The sequence below is a fragment of the Gadus macrocephalus genome, chromosome 22 (assembly GCF_031168955.1).
Source record: "Gadus macrocephalus chromosome 22, ASM3116895v1".
Classification (NCBI taxonomy): domain Eukaryota; kingdom Metazoa; phylum Chordata; class Actinopteri; order Gadiformes; family Gadidae; genus Gadus; species Gadus macrocephalus.
Window position 1 is genome coordinate 2,093,207 of NC_082403.1, and position 12,500 is coordinate 2,105,706.

The window sequence follows — 12,500 nt, forward strand, 5'->3', positions numbered from 1 at the left end:
AGGAAAGGAAGAGAGAGAGGGGGGGAGAAAGAGAGAGAGAGAGAGAGGGGGAGAGAGAGAGAGAGAGAGAGAGAGAGAGAGAGAGAGAGAGAGAGAGAGCGGGAAAGAAGGAAGATAAAGGCGGAGCACATGTGAAGAGGTAGAAAGAATGTAGAGGAAGAAGAAGTAGAATGTAAGATAAAACATGACTTCTTGAATCCAAGACTGTACATTCCGGTGTGAGCAGAAATGTCAACGGTAGATTTAAAGAGAATCGATTTAAAAACAGAATAAGTAAAAAAAACATATCCACTGAAATATAACAAGATAAATGTCCTAAAAATGTAGACGCCATGATAAATGAGGGTACATTTAAGAAACTTCAAATGATTGAGCGTTACACACAAAGTCTCTGGGGTCGTTGACCAGTGGGTCAGCTATCGCTTTCTTGGGTTCAAAATAAAAGACAGACGAAAAAGACGGCGTGGAAATATAAAAATAAGGTCATGTCATGTGATACTTGAGTCAAAAAGTCAGAATAGAGTCCAATCACCCCAACTTCTAACAGAGAGAGAGAGAGAGAGAGAGAGAGAGAGAGAGAGAGAGAGAGAGAGAGAGAGAGAGAGAGAGAGAGAGAGAGAGAGAGAGAGAGAGAGAGAGAGAGAGAGAGAGAGAGGGAGGAAGTTAATCCAGTATTCGGGGTCAGTCTATGGGCTGACCGCCTGCAGAAGAGCGATAAAAAAAGGGAGAGAGCTAGAGGCTGGGAGACAGACTGAATGTTTGTGAGTTTATTCATGTGGTTGAGTGTGGGTGTGTGAGAGTGAATGCGTATATATCTTTGTGTGTGTGGTCGTGTGTGTGTGTGCGGTTGGCTCTGTGTGTGTGTGTGTATGACCACTTGTGTGTACATGTGCTACTGGAAACAGGATGAATAAGTCCCTAAGGTAATTCAGAGGAACCTGATGATAAGAGCATAGAGAGACATCATGTTAATAGAACAGGTTACAGAACATAGAAGAGACATCATGTTAATAGAACAGGTTACAGAACATAGAAGAGACATCATGTTAATAGAACAGGTTACAGAACATAGAAGAGACATCATGTTAATAGAACAGGTTATAGAACATAGAATATACCTCATGTTAATAGAACAGGTTACAGAACATAGAATATACCTCATGTTAATAGAACAGGTTACAGAACATAGAAGAGACATCATGTTAATAGAACAGGTTACAGAACATAGAAGAGACATCATGTTAATAGAACAGGTTACAGAACATAGAAGAGACATCATGTTAATAGAACAGGTTATAGAACATAGAAGAGACATCATGTTAATAGAACAGGTTACAGAACATAGAAGAGACATCATGTTAATAGAACAGGTTACAGAACATAGAAGAGACATCATGTTAATAGAACAGGTTATAGAACATAGAATATACCTCATGTTAATAGAACAGGTTACAGAACATAGAATATACCTCATGTTAATAGAACAGGTTACAGAACATAGAAGAGACATCATGTTAATAGAACAGGTTACAGAACATAGAAGAGACATCATGTTAATAGAACAGGTTACAGAACATAGAAGAGACATCATGTTAATAGAACAGGTTATAGAACATAGAAGAGACATCATGTTAATAGAACAGGTTACAGAACATAGAAGAGACATCATGTTAATAGAACAGGTTACAGAACATAGAAGAGACATCATGTTAATAGAACAGGTTATAGAGCGGAACATAGAAGAACAACATGGGTAAACAACAACATGGGTAAACAAACGATAACATGAATAAACAAACAACAGGTGTAAACAACAGCATGGGTAAACAACATGGGTAAACAACAACATGAGTAAACAAATAACATGGGCAAACAACAACATGGGTAAACAAACAACTACCATTGGTAAATAACAACATGGGTAAACAAACAACCACATTCCTAAATAAACAATGTAGGTAAACACACTGGCTCCCCGTCCCTCGTGGACCATGAAGAGGCCAGGACCTACCCTCTGCTGTGAGTCCGTCCGTCCTCAGGAGCCACACGTCTGTCCCTCAGAGTACCTGGAGCCAGAGTCACACGGTGGAACTGTCACACGGTGGAACTGTCACACGTCTGATCCTTCTCCTTCTGCAGGCGGTCAGACCACGGACTGACCCCAATTCTGGATAACTCTCTGTCTGTCTGTCTGTCTGTCTGTCTGTCTGTCTGTCTGTCTGTCTGTCTGTCTGTCTGTCTGTCTGTCTGTCTGTCTGTCTGTCTGTCTGTCTGTCTGTCTGTCTGTCTGTCTCTCTCTCTCTCTCTCTCTCTCTCTCTCTCTGTCTGTCTGTCTGTCTGTCTGTCTGTCTGTCTGTCTGTCTGTCTGTCTGTCTGTCTGTCTGTCTGTCTGTCTGTCTGTCTGTCTGTCTGTCTCTCTCTCTCTCTCTCTCTCACACTCTCTATCTCGCTCTCTCTCTCTCTTTCTCTCTCTGTCCCTCTCTCTCTCTCTCTCTCTCTCTCTGTCTGTCTGTCTGTCTGTCTGTCTGTCTGTCTGTCTGTCTGTCTGTCTGTCTGTCTGTCTGTCTGTCTGTCTGTCTGTCTGTCTGTCTGTCTGTCTGTCTGTCTGTCTGTCTGTCTGTCTGTCCGTCTGTCTCTCTGTCTCTCTCTCTGCTCTGGGCCGCTCTTCAACAAGGTATTTATCACTTTATCTAGATCTATTTCCATACATTTTTACCAGATTACATCATACTTTTGATTCTGATGTCTCATTGGCGGATCGCCGGCCAATTGAGTGTCAGGCTTGTTCTGATAACCTCAGAAGCCACATGACTTCCTGTCCACAAACGGCTTCCAGATAACATAATTATATATTTATGTGGCATTCTGTCCATTGTACCTCTGGCATTCAGTAGGCCAATGCAACAAGGTTTTCTTTCTCTTCAATAGATACAACTTTATCAATCCCCAGTAGAAGAAATGTGTTAATGTTTATCCCTATAAAATGTGAATGTAAATGGACTGCATTTATATAGCACTTTTTCTAGCCATTGGCCACCCAAAGTGTTTTACAACATTGCCTCACATTCATGTACTTGTTGCTTTTTATTCCCCATTGAAGTTCCGCAAAAGTCAAAAATCATGTGGTTCAATTTTCAGGTTAGGGTTAGGTTTACGTAGCCTGGCTCAGAGGCTCTTAATCTAAATTATGATTAAATTAAATATCACAGAGCACAGAGCAGGATTGTGAACGTTTACAATATCTCATGTAAATTTACAATAGGAAAATGTGTCGGCGTTCGCCGACTAACTAGGCCTATTTCAATTAGGATATTGATCCTGCACGCCTTCTCTTTGCAACAGATTTTTTTTAAGATATAAAAAACATTTAATTTAACCTACGAACACTAAAACAGATATTTTCGATTTTAAATAAATATCTGGAAACGATCATGTTTTCCGCAGTGTGCCTCTCTGGTATTGAGCGGAGGTATACCACAAACCTCGCTGAACATACCCAGGCTTTCTTGGGAAAACCTAGCTCGACAGAGCCGCAACTCGCAATCAAAGTTAATCGGTACCACAACGCTCACTTTAGATTCAATTAGTTGAACCAGGTTTTCCGCTTTAGGTTCAGTGCGCGTTCACATAAAAGGGGCGTTTATCGCGTCATTTGACTCACCCTTATGCAAAATAAATCGCGCGAGAGCGGTGTATTTCGGTGTATTTCTCCTACGTGCTGGTTCGTAGGAGCCAGCACGCTCCTACGAACATGGGGCCAAGCCAAAAATAAATATAAAAATATTATTCAATGTGGTAAATTGTAAGCATCCATTTCAATAATTTCAGGTGAATCTAGCCTATGATTTGGTTTTCCCACTATGGAGGTGATTTTTCTTAACAATTCTCACAGCTATAATATGAATTTGTAGAATAAAAAATGCCTAGGCCTAATTGTGTCACTGACATAGCGGTTATGTAAGGGATAATGGACAACACGGCACTTGACTATCCAAGGTTAATGTACGTTGAACGTGGGGCCACCTTCGAACTTGAAACACAGACACACTGCTCAACAGTAAGTGCACGGCTTCTTTGTGTAGCATTGCCTACTAACTATGTAGGTTAACCATAGACGAGACTAGGATTAGTTTGTGTCTGACAGGGGGGGGGGGGGGCGTGGCATCACGATGGCAGTCCTCCATCGTGATGTCAGTCAGTCAACACGACGGACGATGACATCGTCCGTCGTGTTGACTGACTGGCATCACGATGGCGGACCGCCATCGTGATGCCAGTCAGTCAACACGACGGACGATGACATCGTCCATCGGCACCAGGGGTGGACTGGGACAAAATTCAGCCCTGGCATTTTCTGTCCAGACCAGCCCACTACATTATCAGCACTAGGGGTGGGCCGAGACGAACGGGAAGAACCCTGTATGTACTTGATACAAATAATTGAATCAAGTAGGGCCTACATACATCCGAATAATAGTACCGTTTTTTGTTTTTCAAGTTTGTGTCTCTCGTGCTGCTGACAAGAAAGGTGTGAAACCCGAACAGGAAATTAACAGACCTCTTGTGGTCGCTGCATCTCCACCGCCCATATCTACATATCTACAAAACCCGTTAAATATCACACTTGAACCAACGCTAAATACTCTCTTGCAGTTATTAGTCTGTGACTGTGAAAATATTTTGGTGTAAGCCAAGCATTAGTTAAAACCAGACTCGGACAATAATAACAAAATCTCCTGACAAATAATCTAAATAGAAACATATTACAGACAGTAACAGCATTAGAGCTGAAACTAATTTGTTTTAACGGTGACTCAGTCATTATGCAACCATAAATAGAGAATTTAATTTTTTTTCTCATACGTCTCATATTCTCATATACGTGTATGTGCACATGTATGTATACATGTGCACATACATGTAGCCTATATGAGAATGCATATCTATTCAGACCTGTAATTCATGTCTTAGACCTTTTCACACAGCTATAGATAAAAAAAATAATTCTCTATTTATGGTTATATTTAGGGCAATATATTGCCCTAGTTCCTCGTCCAGCTACACTCCTCACCAAATTCATGACCTGCAAGAAACAGCAAACAGAACTGGTACTCAGTATCTGTGTACTGTATAAGTATATGCCTTTTTGTGTTTTAGTGACACTTGTAGTGAACAAATGTATCTGTCATGAAGGATGACTTAAGTCTCAAAAGAGCCCTAAGGCCTACCTGCATAACTGTTAATTGAACTTAAAAGATATGCAAACGTTTGAAATTAAAATCATTAATGTGAAAATCTTCAACCAGGAAATAATCATAATCAAACCTTTTGTTTCAATCTGAGACAAAACAAGTTGCATAATAAACTCACAAAGCCAATCTCTCTCTCTCTCTCTCTCTCTCTCTCTCTCTCTCTCTCTCTCTCTCTCTCTCTCTCTCTCTCTCTCTCTCTCTCTCTCTCTCTCTCTCTCTCTCTCTGTCTCTCAAGCATCATAGATGAACTTCCAGCAGGTCAGGAAAATCTGTTTGACAGGAGATGATGGTAGCAGAGAATATAAAGAGCTTTTATGAATAACCAATTGTCATTTTATCACACATATAGTAGGCTATGTTTCTTCACATAAACCTTTAAACATACACATATTGCATTCCTCTCGAAATAGTCATCACCTCAGTAAACAATAAATGTATTGAAAGATAACAATAAATTCAATGGCAAATATTGCAAATTAAAGTAATTATTTCCTATAGGTTTACTTGTATTTTGTGCTAAAATTCAAAGTATCACATCTGTATTTACAATACAGCTTGATTCTGCATCTCTATTTACAGCTCATTAGTCCACGTCAATGTTTACTGTTGCTATGGCAACAAGAGACTGCTAACGTTAGCAGCTTAGCTAGACAACATATTATTGGACAACATATTATCCCAGAGTTGAAGGGCTGTGACTGTTGGTAGTTGTGATTGATTTTGTTTAAATATGCCGAAATGTGATATTATGGGTTATTATTGTTCAGATGATTTAGCTAAGCTAGCTAACAGCTGCTAACGTCAGTAGTCTCTAGTTGTCATAGCAACAGTAAACATTGACATGGACTAATGAGCTGCAAATAGAGATGCAGAATCAAGCTGTATTGTAAATACAGATGAGGTACTTTGAATTTTAGCACAAAATACAAGTAAACATATAGGAAATAATTAGTTTAATTTGCAATATTTGCCATTGAATTTATTGTAATCTTTCAATTAATTTATTGTTTACTGAGGTGATGACTATTTCATGTGGAGAGAGAGAGAGAGAGAGAGAGAGAGAGAGAGAGAGAGAGAGAGAGAGAGAGAGAGAGAGAGAGAGAGAGAGAGAGAGAGAGAGAGAGAGAGAGAGAGAGAGAGAGAGAGAGAGAGAGAGAGAGAGAGAGAGAGAGAGAGATATTCGTCTTGACTTTGTGATTTTGTGTGATGCATATCTATTCAGACCTGAAATTCATGCATTAGACTTTTTCACACAGCTATAGTTAAAAAATAATAATTCAATTCTCTATTTATGGTTTCATAATGACTGAGTCACCGTTAAAACAAATTAGTTTCAGCTCTAATGCTGCTACTGTCTGTAATATGTTTCTATTTCGATTATTTGACAGGATATTTTGTTATTATTGTCCGAGTCTGGTTTTAACTAATGCTGGGCTTACACCAAACGATTATGGTTTCACAGACTAAAAACTGCAATAGAGAATTTAGTGTTGGATTAAGTGTGATATTTAACAAGGGTTTTGTATATATGTAGATATGGGCGGCGGAGATGCAGCGACCACAGGGGGCAACTTCCTGTTTCACACCTGTATTCTCAGCAGCACAAGAGACACAAACTTGAAAAAGAAAAAGAAAAAAAAGCAACAACTGCTATTTACAGTGCAACCACAAGAGGTCTGTTAATTTCCTGTTCGGGTTTCACACCTTTCTTGTCAGCAGCACAAGAGACACAAACGTGAAAAACAAAAAACGGTATTATTCGGATGTATGTACTATATTAAATTTTATTTTAATCAAGTACATACAGGGTTCTTCCCGTTCATCTCGTCCCACCCCTAGTGCTGATGATGTAGTGGGCTGGTCTGGACAGAAAATGCCAGGGCTGAATTTCTGTACCAGTCCACCCCTGTCGGTGTGCCAGAGGGCCAGTCCGCCTCGGGTCAGAGGACACCCCCCCTTCCACTCCTACCATCATCGGCCGACCTTCGTTATTGGCGAGAGCCAGCTCCTCTGAAGTGGTGAAGGGTTGTGGAGTGGACCCCCTCCCAGTCGTAATAATTTGGTTTTCTTTTTATTTGCTACAGGTAATCAACATGAGATTAAAGGTTGGAGCCTAGGCCATTGCAAATCAAAGGCTAGATTCACCTGAAATTATTCAAATGGATGCTTACAACTTACCACATTGAATAATATTTTTATATTTATTTTTGACTTGGCCCAATGTTCGTAGGAGCGTGCTGGCACCACATCTATGGGGGTAAAAGGCATGATGATACATGATCGTTTTTAGACAATATGCAGTATCTTTTCACTTACGAATTAACACAGTCGGCTATTTTTTGCCAGCACGCCACCCTAGCCATATTATGGGCAACCGTGTTCCCCTTGGCTGTGATTTGAACTTGGAATTCCTCGTAGGAGTTCATAATAATACACTGCTCGCCTTGGGTGAAATACACCGCTATCGATCGATTCATTTTGCACAAGGGTGAGTCAAATGACGCGATAAACGCCCCTTTTATGTGAACGCGCACTGAACCTAAAGCGGAAAACCTGGTTTGACTAATTGAATCTAAAGTGAGCGTCGTGGTACCATTTAGCTCTGATTGCGAGTTGCGTCTCTGTTGAGCCAGGTTTTCCAAAGAAAGCCTGGGTATGTTCAGCGAGGTTGGTGGTACACCCCCCTGGTGCTCCGCGTCGCCATCGAGGAGCGCTCTCTGGAGTGTCTGTTGACGGCCGCCTCGCCAGCCCCAGACTCCAGTCAGACTCGGCCAGCTGAGGCTGCCTAAACCAGCCGTCCTCCACACACACACTCCAACACAACTATACAGAAGGTTCTATGAGGAAGGTTATTTCACTACGTTAAATTAAACCGCGACCACAGACCACCGATCCGACCGCTAGGGGAAGCTGAGGGGGGAGAATGGGCGGACGGACAGACGGACAGACAGAATAACTGACTGAAGCTGTGTCTCAATTCGGGGGACGCATCCTTCGAAGGACGCGGTCTATGAAGGCGTGGCCTTCCTAGACCGTGAAGGCCGGACCGAAGGCCGAACGAACGTATTTAAATAAGACGGTCTGGCCTACGGAGCATTTCAAGTTTGCGTAACAAGCCGTTAACACCCTTCACCTCGCGTGACGACGCGCCACTCCTGTCACCTAGCAACCCTGACGGCTGCGGTTCAAACCGGACGGCGGAGGAGAAATATGGAGCCGTTATATAATAATGATGTAAAATATAACGCTAATTAGTTTAACATTATATGGCTCGTGCCTCGTGGTAATGTCATTGAACTTTGATCATAAAGTTACAAATTTAAAATAGGTCCAGCTTAATTTTAATATATTTTTTTGTTTTTACATCGTTTTGTCATTAAATAATAATAATAATAATAATAATAAATGTTATTTATACTGCACTTTATATTCAAGAATCTCAAAGTGCTTCAGAGAAAAAAATACCAAAAAACTATTAAAAAAGGGGGAACCTCAAAGAAAGTTTAGCTGAATGCTCTTTTAAAGAGATGGGTTTTGAGGTTCCGTTTAAAAAGAGCTGTAGTCTGTGGAGCCCTCAGGTGGTCAGGGAGGGCGTTCCATAGTCTAGGGGCAGCAGCAGAAAAGGCCCGATCACCCATGGTGCACAGCTTCGTATGTCGGGTTTGGAGGGTGTGAGTGGATCCTGAACGGAGTGTACGTGAGGTTGTCGGGGGGGGGTGAGGAGTTCCTGAAGGTAGAGGGGGGCAAGTCCGTGAAGGCACTGGTGGGTGAGGAGGGAGACCTTGTACTCAATTCTGAGTGAGACAGGGAGCCAGTGCAGTGATTTCAGGATGGGGGTGATGTGGTCATGCTTGCGCACCCTCATCAGGACCCTGGCAGCACTGTTTTGAATGTTTTGGAGCCTCTGGATGCTCTTGCCAGGGATCCCAATGAGGAGTGCATTGCAGTAGTCCAACCTGGAGGAGACAAAGGCATGGACGAGCTTCTCTGCATCAGCCAGGGTGAGTGATTGGCGGAGTTTGGCGATGTTCCTGAGGTGGTATAAAGCTGTCTTACAGAGGTGTTTGATGTGGGTGTCAAAATTAAGTTGTGGGTCCATTTTAACACCGAGGTTGGTGACGGATGTGGAAAGGGGGATGTTTTGGCCAGAGAAGGTGATATTGGTGATGGTGGGGGAGCGGAGCTGATGTGGCGTGCCAACAAGGATGGCTTCCGTTTTATGGCTGTTAAGTTGTAGGAAGTTGAGCTTCATCCACGCCTCTATCTCCTCCAGGCAGGTGGTCAGTGTGGATGTTGGCAGAGGGGCAGAAGAAGTGGGGGTTGTCCTGATGTAGAGCTGTGTATCATCAGCATAGCAGTGGTAAGATAAGCCATGCCTGCTAATGACACTACCCAGGGGGAGCATGTACAGTGAGAACAGTGTGGGGCCCAACACCGAGCCCTGGGGGACACCGCAGGTGACGTTGTTGGTGTGTGATTTTGCTTTGCCCAGGGCAACGTGCTCGAAATAGGCCTATGTAATTTGCTGCGACTTCCAACGTGCAATGAATCTTGGGATACGTAGGGCCGTGAAGGATCTCGCCGGTGGAACCTTCAAATCCGGGAAAAGAAGGCTGCATTTGTCGGCCGCATTTGAAGGAGCCTTCGAAAAATTGATGCGTCGCAGTGGCGCAATCAGCCTTCGAATGCAGCCTTCAACGGATGCGTCCCCTGAATCGAGACACAGCCTGAGAGCGAGAGAGTGTCAAACTAAATGGATGACACAGCACGCAGATCAAGGTGCAGGGAAACTGATTATTAACCCAAACAAAAAGCGGACATTATGATGTACCGGTATGTATTTTATAATCCTCTAGTCTAGAGGTCCAGCGTGCCAACAGCACCTGGGCCTGGCACGCCGCCAGGAGGCTTCTGTAGGCGCGCGCAGCCTCACCCGTGAGGTATTTCAGATCACATGCTCGTCTTAATTAAAGGGCTGAGCACTGCCGACTCACCGGGCTGCCATGTAAGCCAGATTCTTCTGCGCTCTTTGTCGGCGGGCCGTGTTTTCACGACGTGGGAAAGTCAGCTGGATGGGGTTCAATGGGCAATTACATGTTCAGAACACATTGACCCACATGACAGCTCAATTGGCGTATTGCCATGATGCCGTCAAGATACATGTTGTCGAGTGTGTTCGGGACATCATTCATGCACCACGACTCCGGTTTACATTTATATAAACATTTGGGGCGTTGAGCAGATGCTTAAATCCAAAGCGACTTACAATTAGTGCATTTTTCAAATAATAGAAACAGCAATCTATCGCTTTTGGCACAGTAAGGATGTTCATAGAACCAAGTGCCGAGCACTGACCATTTTTAGGTTAACCCATTCCCCGCGTACAACAGAGATAGCTAGGATAAGATGCCACACAATGCTAACTACTATTTTTAAGTCCCAGGACGTACATCATACAATAAGTGCTTGCATTAAGTGCCAAGACGTACAACACACAATAAGTGCGTCAGAGGGGTTTGGGGGGAGGGAGTAGGGAGAGTTGCTGACTGAGGGAATTGACCTGCAGGTATCTGAGTGGCAGCCATGATAAGAGCTGTGTCTTTGGATTCTCCAAACGCCCAGGAAAAGTGCTTCAATGCCTCCTTTCTGATTTCCTCTAGTCTAGGGAACCCCATAGAAAGCGACGCACTGTTCGCTGTATCTGGATAGACACTTGGTGTTCAGGTTGACTGTTTGTGACGCACTTGGATGGATTGCATGAACCTGGAGAGGTGCAGCGTGGGTTTTACAGCGAACAAGAGGTTCGGAAACAAGAACAAGAAGCGAGTTGAAAAGCACAGCGACAAGACGGTCTGAGAGATAAACTTTTCGGCGGCGGCAGCAGCCGCTTTTCAAAACGCCTGGCCCTTCACGCCGCCGAGCTGGTCCTGTAAATGGAGATTGTTGATGCACGAGATAAATAATTCCACAATGCAAAAAGAATGAGCAATGAAAGTAAATAAAGTCTGTAAAGTGACTAAACCGTAAACAAAGTGCCCGACAGTGCCTCATAAAATAAATATGAATGAATGTGTCTATCATTGTAAGCAGAAGCAGAGGATCATGGGCATCAGGGCCATGTATGTAGTCATAAAACAACTGGTATGACGACTAAGTTGATCTGCTACTTGATCTGCTACTTTCAAAACATATCACGACGGTGCTGCAGCGCGCCGCTACCTAGAGGGGGCAATTGGCGCGCATGAAATGCGCACCGCTGCGCTTTGGCGCCGGTGTCGTGGCCGGCTTTACCAAGGACCTCTCTGACCATCGGTGTGAGTCCGGGTCAGGATCCACTCCCCACCAACCAACCCCACGCACACTACAACAACAGATTAATGAATGCATATTTCTGTAATTTGCACCACATTTCTGCACTAGAATCAATCGTGGCTGATACTATTACCACTTCTGCTACTTGTTTTTAATTATTATTAATTTCAATATTTTATTTACTTTATCTTGTATCGTTGCTGCTATCTGGTTGTTCGGTTACCAAGCCTAAGAATTGTACTCTTGTGTACTTGTACAATAAGGTGTAATAAAAGTGATTTCTGATTCTGATTCTGAAGCTGTTCAGCTTGAGCCTCAGACCTTTCCGATGGACGCTGCTGTGGTTTTGTTTTGTATTCTATGTAAGAAACATAAAATATACCAAATGAGCACTTAGAATGACATGGACCAGTGTTGGGTTAGGATGTCCAAAACATGTTGCGTGTTGACAACCAGGTCATGTATCCTCTGGCTGTCAGTCATGCCTCGTTAATCCTTCCTTTGTGTTGAGCGTTCTCCTTACAGGTAAGCAGGCTGCGTGCAAACTATACTTAAGGCATTTAAGTGGCCCTTCAGGCGCTTATGACACCCATTGAAATTCCCTCTGTTGAAAGCGAGCGTATTCTTACCATCAGCTTTGGTTGTAACTTGTACAGTTTGTCTGCTCCACCTAAACCTGGCTGCACTGCCCCCCCTAAAGCCGTGCTCCACCTTGAGCCAGACTCCCCCCAAAGCCAGACTCCACCTAAAGCCAGACTCCACCCAAAGCCAGACTCCACCTAAAGCCAGACTCTAACCAAAGCCAGACTCCACCTAAAGCAAGACTCCACCTAAAGCCGCGCTCCACCTAAAGCCAGACTCCACCCAAAGCCAGAATCCAACCAAAGCCAGACTCCACCTAAAGCAAGACTCCACCTAAAGCCGCGCTCCACCTAA

General features: G+C 43.3%; 1 protein-coding gene across 1 annotated transcript in view; it reads right to left on the reverse strand.

The window, feature by feature from the left end:
- The window catches only part of slc39a7 (solute carrier family 39 member 7), a 28,109-nt gene that overhangs the window by 7,657 nt on the left and 7,952 nt on the right, over nucleotides 1-12,500 (reverse strand).